General features: G+C 33.7%; 1 protein-coding gene across 1 annotated transcript in view; it reads right to left on the bottom strand.

Moving 5' to 3' along the window:
* The window catches only part of LOC115886992 (chondroitin sulfate N-acetylgalactosaminyltransferase 2), a 737,150-nt gene that overhangs the window by 251,176 nt on the left and 468,396 nt on the right, over positions 1 to 17,578 (bottom strand). The gene's annotated exons all lie outside the window — the stretch shown is intronic.

The raw sequence follows: 17,578 nt of genomic DNA, 5'->3' as shown, positions 1-17,578 counted from the left end.
TTTCTTGCAAGGATAAAAATTGGTATACAACTTTAAGATAAGGCTTTTTGTTGTAAATAAACATGACAATAAAGAATAAACGACTGCTGTGATTTATTTTCTTTTGAATTTTGTGTTCAGTAGTAAAATCACGATTGTCCGGTAATTTTAATTCAATCCAAAAAAATTAAAAAATGCCTTATGTTGGATTACCAGATGTACAGAGGGGAAGAATTATTCCTCTCATCGAACAAGGAATGCTCCAGAATAACGTAGCAGAGATAGTAGGCGTTACCCAGGGTGTTGTATCGAAAACATATGGAAGATACTTGGAATTAGAAACACACAAGGATAGGCCTAGACAAAGTCGTCAAAGAGTCACAACTGAACAACAAGACCGCCTTGTATGCTAAATTGCTAGAATAAATCCCATTGTTTCTCATCCAGAGCTACAAAGACAACTTCTGGTAGCTACAAGTGTGAACGTTTCAGTTGAAACCATAAGAAAAAGGCTTCGTGCACGACGGTTTTACAGTAGGAGAGAGTTACGGATCCCACAGTTATCTCAGCAAAATAAAATTGGCCGGCTAAATAGACGCCTCTTACATCAAAACTGGACAACTGAAAATTGGCAAAATGTTATTTTTTCAGATGAGACCAGAATTGGCCTAAGATCAGATAGCCATCGAATTCGGGTTCTCAGAGCTCCAGAAAGACGAGCGAGAATTCAGGCTACCAAATCTGTACCAAGATATAAAGGAGGAACTGTAATGTTCTGGGGAGGTATTATACTGGGAGCAAAAACTCCACTGTTACCACTTCAACAAATTTTAACGGGTCGGAGATATGTTGATTTGGTGCTAGAACCAATCGTTAGTCTTTGGAGAGCTGCAATTGGGGATAATTTTAACTTCGTGCACGATAGTGCACCTCCCCAATTCAGTCAGAGTCACTAGAGAATGTCTTGAAACGGAAGGTGTCATAGTTTTGGACTGGCCTGCCTACTTACCAGATCTATACCCTATCGAACACTTATGGGACTAGCTCAAAAGAAGGGTTAGAGCTCGTTGAAACAATCCAGGAAATCTCGCACAGCTTATTAATGCAGCATTAGCAGAATGGGAAAACATACCCCAAGACAATGTGGATAATTTAATAAGAAGCATGCCAGTACGGATAGAAACTTCCATAAGGGTTAGAGGTGGCAACAAGGAATATTAAAATTATCAATTTTCTTTTTGTTTATGCTTTTTGGCCATTAAAAATTTAAATCTTAATTTCATTTCAGAAACCAAAAAATACCATTTTGTTTATTTTGTGAACTGATTAATTTTTTTTATTGCTATATGGATTATTTTTCATTAAAAGTCATTGGTAAGGACTGAGTTTTATTCATAAACACAACATTTTCATACATCTCAAAAATTACGAAAAATAATAGATGATTCCATATAAGTTTGGTTGTGTGTATATAAGAAATATTGTAGATATACTCGTATTCCTGACATTACTGGTATTATATCGGGTATTTACTATGCGGTCGTTGGAAATACTAATAATTTATAAAATTAGACTGTTCATCTAAATGTACAGGTATATACCGGATACCCTGATTTTTTGTTTTGTTCTACCTATTGAGTACTTACCCACTGCCCGTGTCTCGTTTTTCAGGTAGAATGGCACTGACGAAAGTGGTTCTTCGTTGGGAGCTGTCTATTTAGAAAAATGACTCAAACTTATGTTCTTTTTTTTAAACAGGACACTCTATATATTATTTTTTATTTTATTTGCCTTGTTATGAGCTTTCGAAAATTATAATATACTCTATATTTATTTATTGGAAAATAAATTTCGTGCAGTTTTTAGGTATATAATAAAATTATATAAGAGTTTCTTGCCTTGAACTGCTAATATAGAAATTAATTCCACGCTGTGTTCGACATAATGTGGATCAACCTGCTCTCACTACCGGTTTCGGGGCTCTACCCCCATCATCAGATGAGCTTGGGTATTTCCACAGTATGTCGGTAGGTTCCACAATATGTCGGAAACCGGTAGTGAGGGCAGGTTGATCCACATTATGTCGAACACAGCGTGGAATTAATTTCTATATTAGCAGTTCAAGGCAAGAAACTCTTATATAATTTTATTATATACCTAAAAACTGCAATAAATTTATTTTCCATTATATAATTTGGGCTAGCCGAAAAAAGCCTTTATTTACTATCGATAGTTGTGCCTCGGTGGTACGAAAGTACTACCATTGCACGCAGGCCGCTATCTCGCGATGCGGGTCTTAATATCTTACCGCTACTTTACAACAAGTCGTGTTTATATACTCTGCGCTGTGCTCGACATATTGTGGAAATACCCAAGCTCACCTGATGATGGAGTAGGGCCCCGAAACCGGTAGTGAGAGCAGGTTGATCCACATTATATCGAACACAGCGTGGAATTAATTTCTGTATTAGCAGTTCAAGGCAAGAAACTCTTATATAATTTTATTATATACCTAAAAACTGCAAGAAATTTATTTTCCATTATATAATTTAGGCTAGCCGAAAAAAAGCCTTTATTTACTATCGACAGTTGTGCCTCGGTTGTACGAAAGTACTACCATTGCACGCAGGCCGCTATCTCGCGATGCGGGACTTAATATCTTACCGCTACTTTACGACAAGTCGTGTTTATATACTCTGCGCTGTGCTCGACATATTGTGGAAATACCCAAGCTTACCTGATGATGGGGTAGGGCCCCGAAACCGGTAGTGAGAGCAGATTGATCCACATTATGTCGAACACAGCGTGGAATTAATTTCTATATTAGCAGTTCAAGGCAAGAAACTCTTATATAATTTTATTATTGATTTATTTAGGTACTGCTAAACTACTAAACGGCTCTTATTTTATTTAACTTAATTTTACCAGATAATTTTGCTTTGCATCGTGATATTTTGATAAACTATACGGAAACTGAATTTGTGCTGCTTTTAAATAACATGCCAATAACCAACATTTTACGTCGAATAAATTAGTTGATTGTTTTGATTACCTAATTTAAACCGGCCGACTATGTAATAAAGTTAAATAATGAATTTTTACCCCGTTTATAAAAATAAGTACTTTAGAAAGCTCGTAACAAGGAAAATAAAATAATATACAAAATATCGTATTTAAAAAAACATATAAGTTTTAGTCAATTTAAAAAAAGGTAGATTCCAACGAAGAAATAGTTACGTCACTGCATTCTACGTGAAAAACTGTACGGGAGACCGTTTTCACCTTTTCGATAAGTTATGATAACAAAGGGGATCGAAAAATGCAATAATTTCAGATTCGCCCTGTATTTTAGGAAGTAAGAGAGCTAGGACATATCTGTATGTAGCATCTTTAGTTTCATAAAAAAGTAACAGCGTAATGTGAAAACCGCATCTTTGTATTTCGACTCATAAACAAGAAACCCTGCAAAACACACGAAAATGGGACACCCTGTACAGACGTACTGCCAAATCAAGAAATCAACTACGAATGAAATCCAAGATCGATTTATATATTTTAATATTTTTTTGTGTTCGTGATAATTCATTTGCTACTCCCTCCAAAAACCGACAATACGTGGAAGGAGCGTTTCGAGGAAGTAAACGCACGAAGTAGCGTTTTGACGAAGGAGGAAGGAACACACAGTCGCATAAAATCGACATTTTCCCATAGTAAATATATGATTTTTGGATGAAGGGACGCGAGGAAGGAACGAATTGAAGTAGCAAAGTGTGAGTATGGGGCTTAATGCTCATTCAGCTTGTGCCTAATTTTAATGACTAGTAAGACTCAATGCAGGTACACACCAAAATCTCACTTTTTAGGATTTATCAGTCTTGTCTCGTGTAGCTTCTCCTCAACAGGATGTACATATATTTCAAAAGGAACTACGACGCTAACATCATGCATTATACAGAAGTGCAACTTTCCAAAAGCCCCTCTAAGCTTACGGTTGCGAAGGCTTGACAGTGAAATGTTGTTTAAGGTAGGCATACGATTTAAAATAAATCACCTTTGGATAAATTATGGTAATTGAATGTTCATTTTAAATTTGTGATTGCTTATTACATAATAAATTTTAGAAACTTGCATAAAAATAACATGGCAACAAAATCTAATGCATAACAGTTAAAACAAGCGCAGTCGGTGGGAATAGAGGTTGTTAGGTTAGGGGTTCTTGCTGTTAGGGGTAACCTTTGGTGTTACAACAGCAAAATAAAACACTTATTCACCGCAATACACCAAAACACTTTTACTTTTTCACTAGACGCGTATTTCGCTAACTATGACAGTATATCATCAACAGATGATTAACACTTGAGATTAGTTTTAGCAGATGATTCAAACTAGAGGTTTGGGTTGTAAGTTTAATTCATGGTTAGCGAAACACGCATCCAGTCAAAAAGTAAAAGTGTTTTGGTGTATTGGGTGAGTAAATGTTTTATTTTGCTAAATTACTGTTTTTCTTAGAATATGGTTGAATGATTAAGTATTGATATTAAAAGAATGTCGCAATGTAATCACAATTAATAAAATTAAAATAAAAATGAAATTAATAAATTATATATATTTTACCTAATTTATTATTAAATATTATTACTACTAGTTATTATTACTATTAGTCCAACATACAACAATTTCAAATAATAAAATTATGGTATTTAAGATAGTTACAAAAAACTAATTTTAAAATATACATCCTGTAACTCTAAAACTATGCATTTCCATACTCATGTTTATAGGAACTTTTTTTCATATTTTTTGATGAGGAATCAATGAGTACTTATTTAAAACTGTCTCAAGTTAATGAATATTATTTTTTTTTAAATATTGCTATTTGCTATTAGACTTGGATCAAGGCAAATTAATAAAATTGACAATCGACAAAATATCAAAAGACAACTTTTAATCGGCATTAAACTGCTTACACTGTTTCGCTAACAAAAAAATCAGTGGCGTACATGCTTTTTTTTAGACAAATATTTTAGTGATAACCCATATGCACGTCCCTGGTGAATATGGCGACACTTTTATAGCCTTAAAATATGTCGGATTTATAGTAACTTTTACTCTCAAAATTTCATTCGAAACGCTAAAAGTACTTGGAAGAAAAGTATAATAAATCGAAAAAATATTAAGACTTTAACACCCTGTAGCTAGGAAATAAAGCAGAATCGGACCTATGTTGATATGGAAAATAAATCTTATTTTTACGTGAGAAATCCCCCCACGAGGGATGGCACATGTTTTTTGGAACACCCTGTATATAATTTTTCTTCTATCGGCGATAAAATTTTGAAAACTATTCGCTTTTAAAAACATATGCTCCAAAAAAATTTAAAGTTACTCTCCAACCATATTTTTTAAGACTTTATTATAGTATCAAAGCCTTGAAAGATATATCTCCGAACATATTCGCTTTGATTTAATTAGGTAAAAAGCACCGATGCCGTGCCCGAAATACCAGAATCTGCAGTCCCAAATAACTTTAATAATCATATAATTTCTGAAGCAGTCTAATTGGACCAACCCGTCCATATACAAGCGTTATGTTTACAGTAATGGGCATCTTTAACTGCTTTCATTAGTGAGAGCAAGAGAGACAGAACGAGAGAATCTCATGTTTAACCGCAAAACATAATTGTAGGACCTGAACTACTCAGCCAAATTGGTTGTTTACATGCAAAACCTCGAATTTAAAGAGGACTGCGAAGCTGTCCCCTTTCAGCGGTTAAATAAAAGCTGAACGTTACATTCAGTGGCGGAAAAATACTTTCAAATTAAAGCGTCTGCGAGTTTTCCTTTTGTTTTAATTCGCCGACTGCGATATTGGTCCTCAGAGTCCTATAACATACTTACAAGCAACAAGAGATTAAGATCATCCAGTTTCATTGTCTTGCAGTATGTATGTTACTGTTAAAGAGCTTACTTCACTGGTAGAATGTGTGTGCATTATGTGCGCATATTTGATGTGAAACATTAAAGTTATAATTTTATTATATTTTTTTATTTTTTATTAAAAAACAATAGTTCAATTAATCGGCAGGATTACTGTGGCCATTAAACCAAAATACTACTACATCTATATCTCTGACTACTACTAACTGCTACTAACCAACAATTTGATTTGTGTAGTCTGTGGTCTCTTTTTGTTTAAATGTTTTGTCCATTATTCATGTTGGGAATTTATTTTTAAATTAATGTTAATCATTAGGCAACCAGTATTTCTTTTGCATAATCAAAATTGTCACTCTAAATTTTACATAACCAAATTGTCACTCTAAATCGCTGTATTTTTTAGACAGGTGTCACTTGTCTTGTCATTATTCAATTCATTACTCGAATTCTCAGAATGTTTTTAACAAAAGTTTCATCTTAAAATAAAATTTTAATAAATCACAATTGTTTATCTCTCTATCATTTACCGAATTAATTATACAGAAATTCAGTTACAAACAATTCATTATTTATAGTGATTTATAGTAATTTTATTAAATAATACGTATATTCTCGCTGATTATTGGTTTGAAATAAATATAACAGTGTCGACCGTTCGAGGGCTGAGAACCATAGGGTTCCAAGCGACATTTTTTTCAAAATTCACATTTTTCCAGGAATCTGTTCTATAGATCATTATCTTTAATTTGCTGTAAAAATTGTAAACTTGTGTTTCTTTTTAATAAAATTACAATAATTTCCAAATTTTACTATAGCTTTTTATACACAGCCAGATTTCTTTTTAGAACCACAGAGTTTCAAGTACAGTGCTTACAGTGCCACAAGGTTCCAAGTACAGTAACAGCGTTTTCTAAAAAAACGAAAAAATACATAATTCGGGTTTTTTATAGCAGCTTTTTGAGTATGTTTTTATAAACAAATCCCTATACAACGTTCCCAAATACATTTTAATTTGATTTCTGTTATCAAAATGAATTTATCAAGTATCAAACTTTAAAACTCATTTTTCTAAGAAAAAGGAAAATGTCGCTTGGAACCCTATGGTTCTCAGCCCTCGCGTTATTATTATAAGTATGACAGTTAGACCATTATTCAGACGCTACAAACCTATCGATGAAAATATGTATGAAATCAAGGTTGGTACAGTTTCAAGTTCATTATAGTGATTTTCTTAGCCGCATATGGCACAGATCGTTACCCATCAGTGTTGCCACAAGCTTATTTTTCATCGGGGTGGATTATTACGAGATAACGGGGCTGAATTGTTTTACAAAGGGGTAGATCTACCCCGAATGGGGTAGCTGTGGCAAAATTGCCGCTATCACTTTTCCTCTCGCTAGCTCGCGCGTCACGGCCGTATCGCATGCGCCTCGCGGCCGTCATTCAGGGCCGTGTGTCACGCATATTTAGAATATATGAGAAAAGGAAAGTTAACCACTGCGATCTTACAGATCTATTAGGGGGACACTTCCTTTAGTTATAACTCCTTATACAGTCTCAGGGCTTTGATAAAGACCAGTATCAGACGGATTTACACAAGTTAGTCCCCCTTCTCCGATATCAGTCGTGCCAAAATTTATGGCATGAATGGTTGTATCTCGACTCTGATGAGGTGTTCTGGTGTTTCCCCGTTTTCCCCACACAATCTGCATTAGCCGTTTCTTCTTAGCATCAATCTAGTGAGGTGTTCATTAACGAGACAGTATCCTGTTAAAACCCCCGTGATAAAGCGAAGATTGTTTTACTTAAATCAGTCGGTCGTAAGTCGTGAGAAATTTCTTCTAGTGTCTCAGACCGTTGAAGGATTCCATGTTACAGACAGAGTTTTCCAGGTGATGATTTCCGCTTTAAGTTGGTTTTTTACTTGGAAAGTAAAATGGTTCTGGTCCAGTTAATGGCAGTGTACGCTCCTTTTCTAGCTAGATAATTTGCCTTTTTATTTCCTTCTATCCCTTCCTGGGCTGGCACCCAGACTTGAAGGTCTTCTTTGTCTAATATGTTGAGCTTCTCTTCAGGCATTTATTGACCAACTTTGTTTCGAATTGATAGTTACTGAGTTCATCACTTTTAATGCTGCTTGACTATCGGATAATATGGCTATTTCTTGTTTCCCGTAGTTCCTATCTAAGATAAATTGTACGCATATTTCGATAGCGATTTGGTTCTACCTGAAGGATGCTGGGATAGATGCCTATCGGTTCGGAGTATTAAATTTTCGTTTTTTATACCCCTATCCCTGTTCCTGCTTTGGTTTTGGAAGCATCATATACCACGTTATGGCATCGTCTTTTACTGCTGAGGAAACGTTTCTCTCTTCCAATTCTTTTTTCGCTCAATACTACAGTAAGGTTAGTAAGTTAGTAAGTAAGGTGTTTCTTAAAGTTAAAGTTCTTATTTATGGTATGTCATCCACTGGGAGTTGGAGGAGTGAAATATTATATTTGAAGGTGTTCCAAGCTCGTCAGCTGACAATTCTTCCAGTACCGTTTCTGTCAATCACCATTTTAATCATTGTCGCATTGGCATATCTTCCGATGACAATGTGCAGTGATGTTAGGTCTAGAATAACCTTCATTGATGCTGTTAGGGAGGTTTTCATGGCTCCTGTGATATAGTTGCATGCAAGTTTTGCCTTACTGTACGTTACTCTAGTTTAGTGTACAAACCAACTGCACCAACTGCTATCCAGTTGGGTCTTACGGCCTTTAAGTAAACATGGCAGAAACGGATCAACCAGCGGAAAATGCTAGAAACGCAGCCCCATCTATTTCCCGCTAGCTTTCTGCAGATCATGAGAACATTTGTGACTTTGCTGGTAATGTTCTTTGCCATAGAAGTTTACTGTCCAGGGTTATTTCCAGATATTTGACTTCCTGTGGTGGCAGTATTTCTTTTCCAGCTAGTTCGAATCTTTTCAAGTTTTTCAGACTTCGCTTTCTGGTCAATGGCACTACTGCGGTTAGGGACTCAACTATGAACTGAACTATGGCGCTGCTTTATTTAATAACCGCTTCCGAAATGACGTCTACTTGTACAAGAGTTCAAAAAGTGTCAAGTAACAAAAATTATTGTCCTTCATTCTGATTTTAGATCCTCTTACTGTTTGTATCATACAATTTTCAGTTCATAGAAATATTCGGTATCTGGTCTTTTTTTCTCTTAAGACATGCTTTATCCGTAGTAAACATGTTACTACGGATAAAGCTATTCATTACGAAACTAGAGCAATAGAACAGAGAACTGGAAGGAATTGGACCATTACCTCTGTTCATATTATCTTTACATTTATTAATTTTCATGCTCTGTCTGAAATATTTATGCATCTAATTGTCTGTAATATGGGACTTGTTTAATTAATTTTAAATTATTAATATCTATACAATTACCTCTATCAACAGTATGTTGAGCAACGCAAGAATTATCCGGTCTTACCTTATCTGAGCCATATGGTCTTTAAATCTAGTTAATATTGATCTTCTAGTTTATATAGAAATATATTATATTTTTTTTCACAACTTATCTGACTGTGATAGACACTTTATAATGTATTAAAACTAAAAGAATTTCATTGTCGATATTTAATTTTTCTCCCGCAACGTTTTGGTCAGAAGTATCACTGAAATTTCACGGCGGATTTCTAATTCTACCAGGGTTCAAAAATTTTCAACTAACAAAAATTATTGTCTTCCATTTTGTTTTTATATACCCCCTCCCTCTTGCTGCCTTATGTTACACAATTTTCAGTATAGAAATTATTCAGTATGTTGTCTTTTTTTTCAAAAGACATGGTTTATCCGTACGAAACATTTTTATTGTGCTAAGAAGACTTTAATACATCAATGTCAATCGAGTCGTACACACCGAAAGGGTCCTTGGAAACATTTTTGAAATACGTTTGATTCGACTTAACAAGCTATTGAATATACATCACCCAGCACCAAACACTTTTTCTTTTATCTATTGAAATTTTAATTGAATATATTCTGCCGTTCTGTTCAAAGTTTTATAGGGAAGTATGAAAGGATTCTTGAACCATTGCCCCTATTAGTATCACATTTACTGTTTACATTTTCTTAAGCTTAAATTTAAATTTAAATGGGGAAATAATACTACACCTTCCTTAATAGTATTTTTCTCATTTTTATTAACAATTTCAAGTAATTAGGGACAATTACTTTGATTTTGTTAAACTCACATAATTTAGCAAACGTTATACTTAATTGGTCTTAATTGAAAACCATATTTTAATAAAAATTCTTGTTTAGTTTTTCTTTTACTAACAAACAATAGCAACATTAAATTTAGAAGAAAAACTAAATCCTGCCTATTTAACAAAAAAATAATCAAAATTTGGACCTAAAATTCCCACTGATAAAAAATTGATTTTGAACCTCTCCATCATTTACATACATTTTTAATTGTTTAGGACTGAATTTCGATGGCAGTAGCATCTACAATGTGATCGTGGTTTTCACGGTTCACAACTACTTTTATGTGAAACCAAAAATGGCGTAAATAAATTGTTATTGCTCCCTTAGTTTCCATGATATTAATAATGTTGTACACTTACTGCCCCTGTCGTACCTCAGTTGTCTGATCACTTCAGCTATGAAAAAATGGCATAAATATTATTACGGTATCTTATGGCATAATGGTTATTACTATAGAGAAGTAAACAAATTTTAGAAGAGAAGTAAACAAAAGAAGAAAATAGGTACCTCTCAAATAGTATTTCACTTCCAATCACCTCTCGACCAAAAACATTAACATCAGCTTCAAAGTTGCTTTTTCTTATGTCAATGACAAAAAAATAGGTATTCACACAAGAAATTAGATAAAGAAGATTAATCAGATATTAGGAGGCAGAATTATTTCTGTAGCTGCCTGCTATAATATTCAACTGCAATAAATAGAAAAATTTAGTATATTAAAATTATTCAAAATTTTTCAACCATCTAGGTATATTTAATAATGATAAATTAAATCATCCTATGCTGCTAAAAAATGTAAGAAAGACCTGACTGATAAAATTTAAAATTGATCTTTGATTATTATTATTCAAAACTTGTCGCAAGGTGGGGTACACTAAAAAGTGTCTAATTTCTTAACACTGACGCCTCGATGAATTAAATGGAATGTTTTAATTTTCTTGTCAGTTATATCCTTGTATACAATTACTATTCTGGTAGTTTCAATAGTAAAAATAAATACATAGGTGTCGTATTTTGTATCCACAAATTTATTAAATTAGGTCTAGTTTTTTATAAGTATATATATATATTATTTTTAAATTTAATATTAATATAACTCCGATTGTTTCAAATTTGGAAAATTGAATAGGCCCGAGTTGGGAAACTGAACAGGTCAGCACACCTCACCCCAAGTGCCCTCTACGCCTCTGAACCATTAAAACAGTTTCGTAAGGTAAAAGAAGTTTATTTTAACAGAATACGCGATTTTTTCTATTAAATTTAGAGGGTAGAAAATTTTGGATTGTTCTTGAAAAAATAATAGGTACTATGAAGGTATTATGACATTTTTCAAAATATTCATTTCCAATTACTAATTTCTTTTTAATAATGCCCTAACGATCGTCGTCGATTGGTTTTTACATCAACTCATTAATTAGATATATGTATAGATGATATACTAATATATTCATCATAAAACAAAATATAATCCGCCCCATATTCATTTCGCTACGGCATGATCCTGATTGTCTAAATCCATGCCTTTGTTTTTCTTCTTAAGCTATCTGCTATACTTAGTCTTGAGAGGGCGTAACGATGGTTATTCCGCAGAGGCAAGTCGAATTCCCAAAGGCGGAAAACAATTTAATTACAACGAGAAAAAGAAAACGTGCAACGAATTGTTGACGACTGTTTTTCTGTCCACCTCCTTTTAGATTGTCTCTTTGGAAAAGGAATTAGACATTTTACCGATTAATAGAAAAAGGAAATATGGAGTGGAGCCAGTAAAATCGCAATTCTCGTTGATTACAACATACGTTCAAGAACTTCATTTTGACTAAGGTAGTTGTCAATCTTATAGAAAGGCAGAGAAATTTAATGCGTACCGTCAGGTAGAGGAAGAAATTATTGTTAAAGATAGATATAAGGGTTATCAAGATACCTAAAAAAGGTGTTATATGTTTATGTGGCGATAATTACTCATATTTTGCATTTGCACCTTTCTAGTTTTCTATAATAAGCTGCATACATATACGACAGGGGGTATATGTATGATCGAAAAAAAATGGCGTCCAGTTGGCTTGGAAATGACGATCGATGACACTTCCCATATAATTTTACATATAAAATGACAGCGATCTTCATTTCATAGCCATCGCTGATGCCGTTTTTATTCGATCATACGGTAATTCCTCTAAGGAAGGGACATCCCAATTATCAAAAAAATGGTAAAAAACAAAAATATTTACAGCCAGCTATTCACGACAGTTTTCTTGCGCACATTTTTTTTTGATTGGGTTGGCGGATTTGGTTTGGTATTTTATCAAACCGATTAGATGTTTTTGGATTGTGAAGAAAATCAAAATGGACCAAATAACTAGTGACCCATCTCACTGCAGATACAGTAGCATTCGAAAACTAATGTGACTGAGATAGAAGTTGATGGAAACGGAATCGATATTGTATGTAACCAGTAACAGTATATGTATTTTATGACATTGTCACATGATGCTCTAAAAATTAAATTTTCAACGGTAAAATATCCTTGTTGTGGTATTATTAAAATATATATAAAGTTTGATTTCCACTCAACCACCGAGTATTTCACACTTATAATGACAAATATGAATCGATTGAGAAATTAAAAAAATATATAATTTAATTTCAATGGGAATATTGATTTTTATTGTAGATGTTTTTTGAAGCTCCAGGGCGCCAATAAACTAATATAAGCTCATAATTGGTGAGGACGTAACAATCCCCATTCTTCACAAAATACAAGAGGACTAATGGAAGGCTGAAAACAATTTAATTACAACGGGAAAAAAGAAAACGTGCAGCAAATCGTTGACTACTCTTTTCTTGTCCACTTTTTTCGGTTTGTCTTTTTCGAAAACCGATTAGATGTTTTACGGATTAAGAAGAGGAAAAAAAAGAACAAAAAGAAACCGGTGAAAGAGCACTTCACTTTGATTAAACCCCTCGCTCGAAAACTTTATTGTGGCTTAGATAAGTATCGAAGTTAAAGGCAGAAACGATTGGAGGACCATTACACGAATGTAGCAAGATAGAGGAAGAGGTTTGATTTAGCAAAAAGATTATGATTTTTGCTGAATGGGATGATGAAAGTTTTGATGCCGCCTTTGATTTTGACTAAAATTTCAGCGAAAAGATAACCCAGATAAATTAGATTAATATAGCGGATTAACAATATTCTTTTAAATAAAAATAATGTTCTCAGGACCTCAAGGGTAAGAAATTCGATAGTCCTTAATGCCTATCTCTTATTATTATAAGTTCAAGAAAAAACATAGATATGGATGTACCTATTTCTTAATAATTTCAATAGAAAAAAAAACTTCTAGAGGTTTGACTTTAGTAAAAGAAGTACCTAGATTTAGTTCTGATTAATTTAGAGTAAAACATGTCTATACCTCTGTAGCGGATTTATTTCTTCAAAATCCTGTGGGTATTATATGGATATAATGCCATTTTAACAGAACGTGAACGGTTTTTATAGACGACAGTTTTATACAAAAACAGTAGGTATGTTCTTGAATAGTTGTATTCAAATATAAATAATAAAAAAGGGTTCTTGAATAGTTGTATTTAGCTGTTTTACAGTTTTTTCTTTGTTCTTTGCATTTTTTCTTGCTTCCGACGACGGGAAGAAATATACTTCTCGAAACGTTAAGCTTTTTTCCGTAGGCAAATTTGTTCATTAGTAAATCACCGTTCGTTGGCAAGTTTGTCTCCGTTGGATTAACGCCGCGGTGTTTACAAAAAAATGACATTTTTATTTTGTAGATTTTCTTACAGTGCAAGTGCCGAAATACCCATAGGACTTTTTTAATTTAGAGTATGTAGTTAAAGTTGATTTTTTTTGCAATCGGTTCTTGAAGCTGAATGGGTTGTATGTTTTGATACAGAAAGAAATTAGAATAATATAGAGTATTTTCATTTAACTAAAATAAATGTTTTAAGGAGTAATAAATATACTTCATATATACTTTCGAATAAGTCGCAAAATTGTTATTTCCAATTACTAATCTCTAATTTATAATGTTGATGTAATGATCTTCCCCATATAATTATATTTGTCAATATCATCAGCGATATTATACGTTAATACAATTACATTAAATTACAACATATTTATAAATAAATAATAAAGTTTTTAAATTTTAATATTTAAGTGGTCTTATATAAAAACCAGCAAAACTCCACCATTCCTCCACTCCGACTCCCCAACATGTATGGTCCTCTAACTCAATTTGCACTTGAAATGATACTGAACCTAAAGTTTACAATGTAGTTTATAGTTTAAACTTTTGTTTTTCTACATGCCTACAAGTGCACATCATATTAGCTCAACACCCATATAACTCCCTAATTTTTATCCCTTGAAGCCCATTACAAAATAATCACAAAGTAGATATTTTTATTTTAGCTTATGACCTTAGTACACATAAAATCACATGTTAATATCACAGCTGTTAATATGAAATAAAAATAAGAACAAAAATTGTACATGTCAAATACAAAATGCAAAAAAGGAAAATTTAAAATATTGTACAAAACAAACTTGTCACAAACAAACATCCAGTCTTTTTATAGGCCTTCAGGAAATCTCCAAAATCTCCCTCATACGCCGTAAAAGCGCATTCTTCTCTAATATGTCGAACAGACTGTCGTAGAGCTCCACAATTACATACCGGAGTACTCATTTATCTTTCCCTTTTATAGAGATATTCCATGCACCTGCCGTGTTCGGTTCTCAACCTGTTTAAGGTTACCCATATTTTGCGAGGCTGCTGTGAAATCCCGCCTTTGTGGTGGAGCGTTTTCCATCCATTCGTTCATCCATGCATCATATAAGTTGACCTCTGCATTCTCGACAGTATTCCCAAGTGATTTTGACGAGAGTGGTGGTTTTCTTGAGCGGAGTGTGTTAATATTTAAATCTGCTATATCAGAGTGTACTGGTAGTTCCCGGTTTAGCAATATTTTCTTGTGTTCTCTATGCAAAGCCTGTTACTTAAAACAGGCAACCAGTATATGGGCGTGCTCCGTATAGCCCCTGAGATGATTCGCATTGTGATATTCAGTTGAACATCCACTTTATTGACATGGGCACTGTTCAACCAGACAGGCGAACAGTATTTGACCGTTGACGAGTGAGTGTTGACTAATGAGTATTTGACCGTTGAAACACGAAGTTAAAGGCTGTTGTTCTTAAAGTGGCTGCAGATGAGAAGTTGAGTTGCCTCGAAGACCACCAGGTGGTTCCGCATAACTTTTGTAACATGTTGTTTTGTGGGCGTATTTTTGCAGCAAAGTTGGTGAGATGAACCTTAAATGACAGAGAGTAGAATATTGTTGGGGTCCTATACGCTGAGAATAGAGAATTTTTTCCTTTTCTATGATTTTAGATACGATTTATTTTTATTTTTCAAATAGCGAAATAACATTAGTACATTTTTATTATCAAAATACAAGGTATTTTACAGGATATCCACTTAACAGGACAGCAAATTAAAACAAAGCATATAACAATCTTGTAACACATATTATGTCTGGTGACATAATGTCCAGCTTAGCCTAATGTTCATATTATTAGGGCTTATAAGTTCTTATAAAAAACATTCATCCATGTTTTTCTACTTTTTTGTTAAGTTACATACATACTCTTCTAGAGGGCGTAACGATCGTTATTCTCCAGAGGCAACTCGACTTCTCAAAGGATGAAAACAATTTAATTACAACGGGAAAAGAACGTGTTACGAATGGATGACGACTCTTTTCCTGTCCCCTTTTTCCAGTTTCTCTTTTTTGAAAACCGAGTAGTTGTTTCACCGATTAATAGGAGAAACAATGGAATGGACAGGACCTATAAAAATAGCACTTTACTGTGATTACACCTCGCCTACGAAAACTTTGTGGCTAAGATAAGTGCGAAGTTAAAGGCAGAAACGGTTAAGCTAGGGAAACATGAGTGGACGAAAAGATTTCAATTTAGTTAAAGAACTAGGACTTTTTCGACTAAATTTAGAGTAGAAAAAGGTGAAATTTTGATAATTTCTTTTTTGAAGGAGAAGTAGATACAACTTCTGCGAGACTTTAGTTGGGGCGTAAGAAAAAGAAAATAAACTTTAGATTTCTTTCCAGCTTTAATTTATAATTTATTTAATGGGGTCTCAAACTTTCAGAAGTGTTTCTCTATTAACATAAAATGAAAAGTGTATTTGAAATAATTTGTAACCTCTTAGCAATAAGTAAACAATATGATGATATAAGCGTTTTTCACTGTGATATTTATTAGGGCAAGTGCAGTATAGTTTAAATAGATAATTAAAAATAAAATTAAAATTCTAAATCAAATTGTATTATAAATCAAAAGGGTCCCATGTTCGTTTTCTGCCAATAACAGCCTGTTTACACGACAATGTTCGACACGATACATAAAACGAAACAGTATTTTAATCGAAATGAATGGTGTTCTCATTCACATGCTTCTATCATTTTGTCGAATGGCGTCTTTGTTCGATCTACATATGGAATATGGACATTTTTTGTTCATGTACTAAGTATAATATAATATAATAGACAAGTACGAACGAAAGAGTAGGCGATGTTTTGTTAAAAATAAGAGCGGTTTTTAGTACAAAATGTTTCGATGTTACCTTCACCAACAAGGTTATTTGGTTTCAACAGCCACCCCACTTGCAGTATTCTTTTATATATTTTTATTTCTATATATTTTTTTACAATATAACTCAATCTTAGTAGAACTGCTGACAAGTCTGCTCACAAGTCCTTCGTTTTTATAAAAATGAGCTAAAATACTTAAGTAGGGTTAGTTTATCTGAAGTCAGTTGGAATAAATTGGGACTCTTACTTTCGGCACTGTCTTTGTCGGATTGATGTCATTGTCCTGCGATATGTTTTTTGTTCTAGCGATTCTGACCACACCGGTGCTCCGTACTTCAGCAGTATGGTAAGTACATTGTATGTATGTATATATGTAAGTACATTAAAATTATTTTTACTTTACTAACCTTTTGGCTTCGTTTTCTTTTGCAGATATCAGTATTTCCATATATTCCCGGACTGCTTTCCAGTTCTCATTTGACTTTAGCATCGTTGGAACCAAGTTAGTTTCTCTGTATTTAGACTCTGTGTGCTCTGCTGTCTCGTTATCATGGTCACGGTGATTTCGGAAAGTATATCTCTTCGTATCCAACTTTGCAGGGTGGGACCGTGTGCACTGTGCACCGTCGCTCACATAGCCTACCCACCAAATTTGTCTTTCAATTTTTGACGTTTCTTATGTCAAAACCAGAGAAATAAAAAGGATAGAGAATAAGCGTCAACATGCGCAGAAGGTCTAATCAAGTTGGGTGCCATATTCC

The sequence above is a fragment of the Sitophilus oryzae genome, unplaced genomic scaffold (genome assembly GCF_002938485.1).
Source record: "Sitophilus oryzae breed Bouriz unplaced genomic scaffold, Soryzae_2.0 scaffold_550_pilon_pilon, whole genome shotgun sequence".
NCBI lineage: Eukaryota > Metazoa > Arthropoda > Insecta > Coleoptera > Curculionidae > Sitophilus > Sitophilus oryzae.
This window is presented reverse-complemented; position numbering and strand designations above follow the sequence as displayed.